Source organism: Corvus moneduloides, chromosome 6, assembly GCF_009650955.1.
Source record: "Corvus moneduloides isolate bCorMon1 chromosome 6, bCorMon1.pri, whole genome shotgun sequence".
Lineage (NCBI taxonomy): Eukaryota > Metazoa > Chordata > Aves > Passeriformes > Corvidae > Corvus > Corvus moneduloides.
Genome location: NC_045481.1, coordinates 45,416,485 through 45,426,146, shown reverse-complemented (window position 1 = coordinate 45,426,146; position 9,662 = coordinate 45,416,485). Strand labels below are relative to the sequence as shown.

Below are 9,662 nucleotides of genomic sequence, written 5' to 3'. Positions count from 1 at the left end.
AACCATTGCGGAAGGGGGCGCGCCGGGCTATACCACCGCGGGGCCGCGGGGGGACGTGGCTGCACCGCTCGGTCCCCGCGGGCAGCGCCGGTCCCGCTGTGGCCGCTCCCGGTTGCTCCATAGAAACAGGGTTGGCAGGGGTGTCCGGCATCCATCCGCCGGTGTCTGCAAGCTTTGAGGGGGGGAAAGCGAGACGCAACGACCACCGTGCTGCGAGGCCAGCGCCGGGCTGCGCCCGCGGGATGCTTCGTTCCGCTCCGTCGGGCGCCGTCTCTCGGGGCCGGGAGCATCCTCGCGCAGCCCGGTCCGGCCCGTGAGGACACGGATCAGTGCTAAATACCTCTCGCAGACCGCCGCTGTTTTTTTCCCCGCTAACTACGCGTGGCTGGGCCCGACCCAAATGTTCCCGTCGCGCTGGGTGAGCGCACGCACGTAGAGGAGGAAGGGCTGGTTTCGCGCTGTTCCATCAGCCGTGGGGCTGTGCCGGGGCTGTCCTCGGCTGTCCGCCGGCAAGGGGAGCGCAGCCCAGGCTCTGCTTGCAGGCGGACGTGACCCAGAGCTAACGTGCGTGTCCTCGCAGACACTCAGGGCATTGTCAGGAATCAGACGGGGGCCGGGGGAGAAAACAAGGTCCTTTTCCAGAGAACACAGAGTGGAGCAAAACCTCCGCCAGCATGGCTGCTGCCTGCCCGCTCGAGGCCTGCAAGAGGGGCGAAGCGGGAGGGGTCAGACTGAAAGCCCTGGTGATGCCCCAGCCGGTGAACACGCACTGCCTCGTGCTGGAAAAGGCAAGATCTGCGCTGCAAAGAGGCAACTTTCTATCTGCACATTAGTTCATGCAGTGTTTGCCAGCCTTCAGAGATAAGATGGGGGCATGTTCCCCATTTGGATTCCTCCCCAAGTCCATGGGCACAGCATAGCGGCACTGGCTCTGCACCGAGGCGGGCACGATGGATGCTGGCCGAGGGCAGCCCGTGACGCTCTCCCGCCATCCGCGAATGCACTTCCCTGTCACTGCACACATCGTGGCTCTGGCACCGCCGCGGGGACTGAAAGCCAGCTGGGAACAAAGGGGAGAGCTGCAGGGCTGGGATAAGCGGGAGCTCTCCCCGGGACACCACCGGCCGTGTCAGCAGGACATTTCATCCCAGAGATTAAGGGCTGAGCCACGAGCTTGTTTGTAGCTGGAGGGGGAGCGGGGGCTGAGGGCAAACCCACCAGCACTATGGCAAAGCCCCCTGGGCCCAGGGCCTTGCCAGGGCAATAGTAACCATCCTCTGGCCCGGGCGGTCTCGGCATTCCTTTAAAGACTCGGATGATGGCACCTCTGGAGCGAGGCCCGGTACACCCTTCACTCGGACTGCAGGAGAGCGCTTTGCTTGCCGCAGCACCACATCCTCTGCTCGCCGTGCTCAGCTGGCTCCGCGCCGGCCCTGCTCCATGCTGGCTGGTTTAACACAGCGGTCAGGGAGGTCCGAGCAACATCCACAGCTTGGCTGTGCCGGCAGCCAGCTGTGCAAGCACCGCTTCCAAACACACTCCTTCCTTGTGTGCTTACAGTCAGGAGAAGGATTTTTTTTTTTTTAAATAAAACCTGAAATATATGGTACTGCCTGGAAGAAGAGGGACTTGGTGGAGCACAGCAGCCAACAGCACGTGTGTCCTGTACCCTGTAGAGCAGCTGGCAGAAGCAGCAGTGCTGGCAGGGAGGTGTCGGGGCAGTATCCAGCCATGCTACTCCCCACAAAAATACCTATTTTGTAGAAAAGAGTATTTTCCATGGCTGTGCCTTCTTTTATGTTGGCTCACTCCCGCAGGGTGGAGGGGTCAGTGCGCTCCACGGACAATTTCTCTCCAACCCAGGCACCAGCCGTGTGATGGTGAAGATGTAAAATACGTGACTTTTCCCCTACGGCTGCTGGGCGAAAACAAAAACCCCCCACATAGCATGCACACAAAATGACAACAGAGACAGCCTGTCATTGTGCGGGCTGTCACGCAGAAGAGGGGCTGTCCCCCCATCCCCCCTCCACACCGGCAATGGGAGAGCAGAGCCACAGATGAGTGTTAAAGAGCTCCAGCAAAACACGTGAGGAAATCCTTTCAATGAGGAACTGCTACCAGCTATCAGGGAGCCCACGCTGGGTTTTGCTTCCAAATCTTGCTCCAGATTGCAAAACACTCGTCGGAGCCGGGACAGCTGATGCCGAGGAAGTTTTCACAGGGGATGCAGAGCTCGTGCCTTTTGCCGGACAGCATGCATTATCAGTTCGCCAGGGATGAGGCATATGGCTGCTGTTTGGTCAGTGGCCACATCCGCACCCGAAGTGTTTTTTCATGACCAACAGCAGTATGAATGAAGCGGGGGGTCACGACAAACGTGCCCGCTCCTCCAGAGACGCTCTGGTTTCCGACCTGTTCGAGGAGAGCATTTGTGTGACTTCGGGCAGATGGGAGCCCGAGCCTGCAGACTCGACGCCTGGCTCTCTGAGTCTCCAAACAAGGCTTTTCCCACTACGGGACAGCGTTGCGCCCATCCATAAAGCTCTGTTTCTGGTGCTTGGCAAATCCTCCTTGAGGTGCACTAGAATTTTCAGCATTCCAGCCGCTTGCTTGGCTGCGGCTTGTAGGGTGATGGGCGGGAGCGAGCTCACCCCATGAGAAGGTGAGCGCTGTTATACTGAGGATGTACAGAAAACCTCCAACTGCCTGTCCCTTGGTGGTTTTTTTTGGGGGGGGGAAGTTGCTGGAAGCAGACTCCCTGAGCCGAGGGACCACCTCCACCCCCGGCACTGCTAGGGGCACTCGGGTTCGCCACACGCCCAACCCAGCGGAGAACAACGAGGGGAGGAAATACACAAAAAATTAATGTGACACCGTGCCATTTGATGCAGCAAAGGGAGAGGGGGCAGTGGCGGGGGGGGGACGGCCGGGGACACCCCGACTCTCCCCCCGCCCCCTCGCCCCGTCCCTCCCGCACCGCCTACGTGCGCCCCGACACTGCCCTGATGGCACGGCCCCGGCGGGCCGTACCACGGGCCGGGCTGCAGCGGGGGCGGAAAGGGGACGGAAGGGAAAAGGGGAGACGAGTGGCGGGGCCATGGGGAGCCAGTGGGGAAGGGGCTCCTCGCGGGCGGCGGCTGCAGGGCAGGGGGGCGCCGCCGGCAGCCGCCGACCCGAGCGGGGCGGCGAGGGCGGGCAGGGCGGGAGTCGGCGGGGCGGGGTGAGCGGGAGGCGGGCGGCGGCTCAACAGGTACAAATGGTTCCTCCCCGCAGCAGCAGCGACGTGCAGAAGCGAACGCGCCGCGCCCGCCGCTGTCACCGCCGGGGGGGCGGAGGGGCCGCCTGCCCGCCCGGCCCCGCCCCGCCGCGGCCGTCGGCGGGCGGTGGCGGCGTCGCCATTGGCTGGAGCGGCGCGGGGGCGGGGCCGGCGGGCGGGCGCGCGGCGCCGCTATTGGCTGGAGCGGCGCGGGAGGCGGGGCGAGGGGCCGCGGCGCGCGGCGTGGGCCGGGCCGGGGCAGAGCGAGAAGTTGGCGGCGGCGGCGGCGGGAGCGCAGGTGAGTGGCGGCCGCGCCGGGGAGGGACCCCCGCGCTCCGGAGCTGCGGGGCGCCGCCGGCACGGGGCCGCACGGGCCAGCCTGTCCCGGGGGTGGGAGCGCGGAGCTGCAACCCCACGCGCCGCGGAGCCCGGGCACGGCGTGGCTCCCCCCTCCCGCGCCCCATCCTTCGCGCTGCCCGGTGTCTCCTATGCTGCAGGCGGGCCCCGCCGCCCCCCCGTCACCCTCCAGGAGCAGGTGAGCCACTGACTAACGCACATTGTGCTCTCGGCGACTCCACTGTGCGTGTGACAGCGGCTAACCTGCTCCTCGGACATCACTGTGCGGCCGTCTCGCCTCCCCGGACCCGCGCCTCGAAGCCTCGACGCCCTCCTGCCCTGTCGGCCACCCAGGTGAGGGGCTCCGGCGTGCCAACCCCATTCATCGCCACTGTCCTGCCTCCAGCGGCTCCCCATCCTCGGCTCTGCGGTCCCCCGATGCGCTGCCGGGAGTGCCCCAGGATCGGCCGCACTTGTGCAGGGGAGCGCGAAAAGATCGAACGCTTCCTGCAGGGGCTCGGTGTGTGCGGCGGGAGCGGAGATGGAGGGAACGGGCCGTGTCGGCATGTGGGTGCGAATAGTTGGTGGTAAAGTTGTTCAGGAGGGATGGCGTGCCCCCCTCTCTCTTCTCCAAAGTAAGTAAGTGCTAGCGGACTCCGTACCAAGTTAAAGAGACGCATCATCCCGGCCGGTGACGTCTTGATACCCGGTCAGTGACTAACTGAACTGCTATTGCCAAGGGTGTGTTAATAGAAGAAACTCTGCCTAGTATTGCCCTGGATGAGTCACATTTAAAGAGTGACTCTCTAGTCTGTTAAAGGAAAAGCAGAAACGAGCCTCACTTTCCTTTTTTGTTGCTGGTTTTTTTTTTCCATCCCACCCCTCACCTTTGCTCGCTGTTTTCTTCTTCTTGTGCCAGGGCTCTATTGGCGCCCCGGCCCTGGCTGGGCGTTTGCAAAGCTTCCCTGCCCGATATGCTGTGATGTCACGCAGGGGACTCTGACTTCATGGCCCTAAAGAACAGGAAGGCGAGCCAGGCAGGGACTTTTCCAGCCACCCAGGGTGGCTGTCACTAAAAACGGAGGAAGTGACGAAGCAGATGGCTTCTGCTACAAAGTTATCTCTTGTGATTTTTCGGCTGGTGAAGAAGCTGGGTAGTTGAAAAGTATCTTTTCTGAAGAGCAGCACAGCTTTATTGTCAGCTGAGATTCCTAATAACCAGCTAGGATTCACCACAGCCTGCTGAAGTTCCCCGACAGGGCTCAGGTATTCTACTCCTGGGGCTGGGCTCCTGTAGCCCTGGGCTGTTGTAAAGGCTTGATCTGAAGGAATTGGCAGTGCTCTGGTCAATAAGTAGTTAATGGCATGGAAGGCAGAGCAATGTCCTCTGTGTTGGTAAAGTGTCTCTCTGAGAAGTTTTGCCTGTCTCTATCTCTTCTTCATGCTCTTATCTGTCATTTCTGCCTCTGTGTCCCGGAGCATCTGCTCCTCACAAGAAAACTCAGCTCCCTCTGTGCTCTGTGTTTCCTTTCCAGGGTGCTCAAACAACTGAATTTACCCAAGATGCTTTCATGTTTGTTCAGAAATCGAGTGGGCCTTTTTTTTTATTTTATGGGGGGCAGGGTGGAGGCAGACAAGTTTGCAGCTGTCTTAGCCCCCGATCGCTTTTTTCTTCCCTTGCTGCACCTACAGCATCTTCCCACTGCTGGTCTCACAGGCAGGAGCACAGTGTAGCCACGTGGAGAGAGGGAGGGAGGGAAGGAGGGAAACCTGGTGCAAAATCCACCTGTGTACAAGTGTGTCTGAGAGCTGAAACTGAAGGCCACAGTCCCCCACCACCTCATTTTATAGGTGACCATGCATGTAACAAACCTCTGTCTGAAAATGAAGGTGCTTTGTTTCTTTTTGAATAAACAGCCCTGCGTTTGGGACTGTGCTGGCTGGCGACTTAACCCCAGGAGGTGCCGCTGGCAGGAGCAGCTCTGCAGGTCGTCTGGCAAGACTTGTCCCAGTTCCCATGAGCAGCACTATGGTATGAATGCTTCAGACTTCCTGCTACCTATGGAACCATCCTGTTCAGCTTCAGTAAGCAAAAGGAAGGGGTTGAAGTGAAGTTTGTTTGGTTTTGCCTTTTTTGTGTGTGTCTCCAGTAAGTGGGGGGAGCATACAGCTCAATTCCTGTTTTTAACATTCTTGTGGCATGATTCTAAACTAACCTGCTGTGCTGTCACCTGAAGTCTTCAATAAATGTGCAAAACCAATGTTTGGGTGCTGATTACTGTAGTCCAGGGCATCAGAGCAGCTGAAGAGGAAAGCCATGTCTTCTCAGTGATGTGTCTGATTGCACTGCACTCCTGGTTCCTCCCAATCTCTCTTACTTTGTGTCTGTGGCCAGTGAAGGTGGCTTGAAAAGGAGAGCAGAAGGATGCGACCTGGTTGTCCCTCAAGCAGAAAGCCTAGCATCAGTCCTTCCCTCCCAGCCTAGCCCCAGGGTGCTCCTGAGCCACGAGAAAATACACCAGGGTTGCGATGCCCCTTGGTTTCATGTTTTTCAGTAGCTAATAAACAGATTTGTAAGATGGTACTTAGCTTGGTTAGAAGAGTAATCATGTGCTTATGCTCAGAACTGTGAGATTTTTGGTGAGAGGCAGGGGAGTGCCTTACAGGAGGGGAAGATGCTGAATTTCAGGCCTGTTGAGCTGAAGGGACTCTCTGTGCTCCTCAACGATTTTGTGTTTCTGCACTCCATGGAGGGAAGAGAACAGGCCTTACTCTTCAAGCACCACGCTAAGAAGTGCCTGTTGTGTTCTGTCCGTAACACATCCCAGTGTCAGGTGAGCCTCACCAAAGAAGCAAGCTGCCCTATGAGGAATAGAAGCAGTACATGAATTGTTTAAGAGGAAGTCAGTTGGTTAAATGCAAGCAGGGACTTATATAATACATCCTAAAAAAAAAAAAAAAAAAAAAAAAGAAAGATTTCTGCTGGCAGGAGGTTCCGTTGGGAGAGAAACTTGCTCATCCATAAACAAGAAAATTTCCCAGCCTCCTCTAGTGCTTTATGATTCTTTTTTTCCAGGGCAAGGTAGAGTACAATCAGTCTGTACTCTGAGATGGAGAAAGAAAAATCACCATAGGAGAGCTGACAATGCTCCCTGCATGGACACACATGCCAGTTCAAACAGCTCTTCTTCATCTGCAGTGAGCTACGCTGGTAGAAGCTGTGCATCCAGGAGCAAGCAGCAGAGCATCTGTACACCACTTGGGGAGCAAATCCAACAGGCATTTTCTCCTCCAGACATTCACACCTTTCCTTATGTAACTGGTGCTGAAGTGTGTGCTTTAAAAGCTGCTTGCCAAATCCAGGGGCTGGGAGGCAGCACAAATGCTTCTAGCACTCTAGATTAAATTGAGGGGGAAAAAAAAATCCAAACCCAAACACCCAGGAACTCGTACAAATGCGTAACTGTGACTTGGGCATGGTTCAAATGTCTGCAGCAGTGTTGCCCTAAAGAAACTGTACTGGCCTGGGGCAGCACTGGCACCCAGACCACCATGTGATGAGAATGGTGAGGAGCTGACAGTCCAGGATAGAGGGGGCAAGGAGCTGGGGGCCATTTTTCCTATACAATATTTAAAAAAAAAAAAAAAAAAAAAAATCAGGTAGTGCAGCCCGGAAAAGGGCGCCAGGGAGACTGGAGGTGGCTGCAATACTCTCCTGAATGGTGCCTTGTGCTGACAGAACCTGCAGATTTATAAAAATAAACCAACAAAAAAGCGGGACTGCTCACTCGTGAAAAACAGGTATATCCCTTGCTTTGTGATTTTTGGGTGGCACTGGAACTAGCCAGGAGAAGCATCTGAGGAGAGAAGCTCTGAAGTCCATTCCCGCCCACTACAGGGAAGGAAGACTTGCCCACAGTGCCATGGGGACACGAGTCCCCACGCAGCCAGGCACAGCATCCTCGAGCCACCCTGCATGCTTGGATCCCTGCCTTGCCCGCGAGCCAGTTGTTCCCTCTCCAGTACGCGCCGTACGCAAGGCTTTTGGTTTGTTTTTTAAGGGAAAAACCCAATAATTTATTTGCTTTGTTTTAATCTCATAACAATGGGTAATGGTAATTTCTTCCTACCACTCTGTAGTGGCCTAGAAAAGGACAGCATCATCTCCAGTGTAGCAAGAAGGCTTGTCCCAGGGCATAAAATTTTAATTAGGAACAATCACGCAGCCTTGAAATGGGAATTGCGAGCAGCAAAAAAGTCAAACCATCAATAAAATATTCAATGGCAGAAATGTATTATTGACACAGACTTTAGAGCAGATAAAAGCGGGAAGGCGGGGCAGCAGGAGCGGGTATTGAGCCTCGCTGCGTTAAATAACAGGCGGGGACCCGTGCGCTCACCCAGGCAGCGCGGGCCCCCCGAGCCGGGAGAAATATAGGTCACCCTCGCTGGGGAGCTCCTGAGGTAACACATGAGTTTGATTACCACCTCTCCCCCACGTGCACCACAGCAGGGACAGAGGTGTTAATCAAAGTAATTTATTACCTCACACAATGCTGCTGGCCTAGGCAGCAGCTGGGTGATGGTTTGTTGGACACAAAATGAAGAAAAACTGGCAAAGAGCCACAGTCTTGAGCTGAAAACAGTGAGGCGCTGGGTCACAGCACTCTCCCGAACCCCATGCCTAGTTATCAGACTTCAGTGGGGGACACAGTCAAGTTACATACTCTATCTCCTACCCACGCAACTGTTCCAAATCCCGAATGCCAGCCAAGGGGCAACAGCTGAAGGGCCAAAATTTGCTGTGATATATGTATTTTAAATCCTTATTTTCCACACCCTCCCACACCTCCCTCCAGAAAAGACTGGTGCTGGTTTGGCCTGTGAGATCATGACTGAACCTGCAAAACCAATAAATAATATATAATCGTAACAGAGGGGGAAAAAATCCCCCACAAAGTCAGTGATTTGGATTAATTTTCTCTCCCCCTTTGGAACTGCCATAAGGGATGACCCTTTTCCCTTTAGTCCTGTTTGTTTTGCGGAAGGCAAGGCTACAAACGTAGCTCCAAAAAAGAAAGATCCAGTTTAAACATGCAGAGGTCAGTTTTTTGGGATATGCAGACGATGTCCTGTAACAGCCTGAAATCTGGTCATGTCCAAGGCAAGTGGGTTTTCTGAACCCACTTTTTCCCCCTATAAGCAGTACTGAAATGCTCTTTACAATCTCCATCACCCTACTATTCACAAGGCAGAATCTTTAAAAACAAGAGTCCAACAAAATAAGCACATGAAGCCCAAAAAGCAAGCAATCAGGAGAAAGTAGATGCAGCTGCATGGAACAAACACATTTTTAACTAATTTTCCTTGAGCTACATGAATTAAGGAGGAGGGTGAGGAGGAGCTTGAAAACAACCCGCCCGAAAAACCCGATTCAATAAAGGCAACTTAGAAATTGCATCTCCCCACTGTGGCGGCTCTCCAGTCATAACCTGAGACACAGCGGTACCAGTGGATCTCCCAACAAAGCAAACTTTAATCCTTTACTATCACTTGATCAGCCTGCTGGGCTGTCCTGGCACCTTGCAAATCAGCTTTGAGAGGGGAGGATGTCCTGAGAGCCCAGCAGAATCTCAGGGGAGATGGTGACGGACAGCAAGAGCTGACATTCCTGGCTGCTCTTATCCAGATGCGGACAAAGAGGCTTGGAGGCAAACGGGAAATTTCCCCTTACCTGCTCCTGTCTGCAGCCGAGCACCACTCCCTTCACCTCCTGTCCTAAAATGCTCCAAGCTGCTGCTGTGCATTATTAAAATGCTGCCATGTTTCATCCCAGAGATGGCCACATCTCACCGGAGACAAGCTGCATCCCCTGGTTGTAAAGCACTTCGTGATTTTAAAAAAAAAAAAAGAAAGGAGAGGGGGGGAAAAAAAAAGCAGAAAAGAGCACTGTGTGCATAAGACTCAGTTGGTTATAAAATACTCACAGCTCTCATTCGGCAAATAGAAAGAGATGGCTTGGAAATGGAAGAGGCAGCTGCGGGGTGCACAAACCGCTCAGATGTGG

At 55.3% G+C, this 9,662-nt stretch overlaps 1 long non-coding RNA gene across 2 annotated transcripts; it reads left to right on the top strand.

Annotated features, from left to right (window-relative positions):
* The first annotated feature begins 3,516 nt into the window (after positions 1-3,516).
* On the top strand, positions 3,517-5,856 carry LOC116445228. 2 transcript variants are annotated; one of them, XR_004240711.1, is made up of 2 exons: positions 3,517-3,557; positions 3,757-5,856. It is a non-coding gene; the product is annotated as an uncharacterized LOC116445228 (long non-coding RNA). The 2 variants fall into 2 exon arrangements; XR_004240712.1 differs by having other exon boundaries at positions 3,519-3,557; positions 3,852-5,856.
* Positions 5,857-9,662: the final 3,806 nt, after the last annotated feature.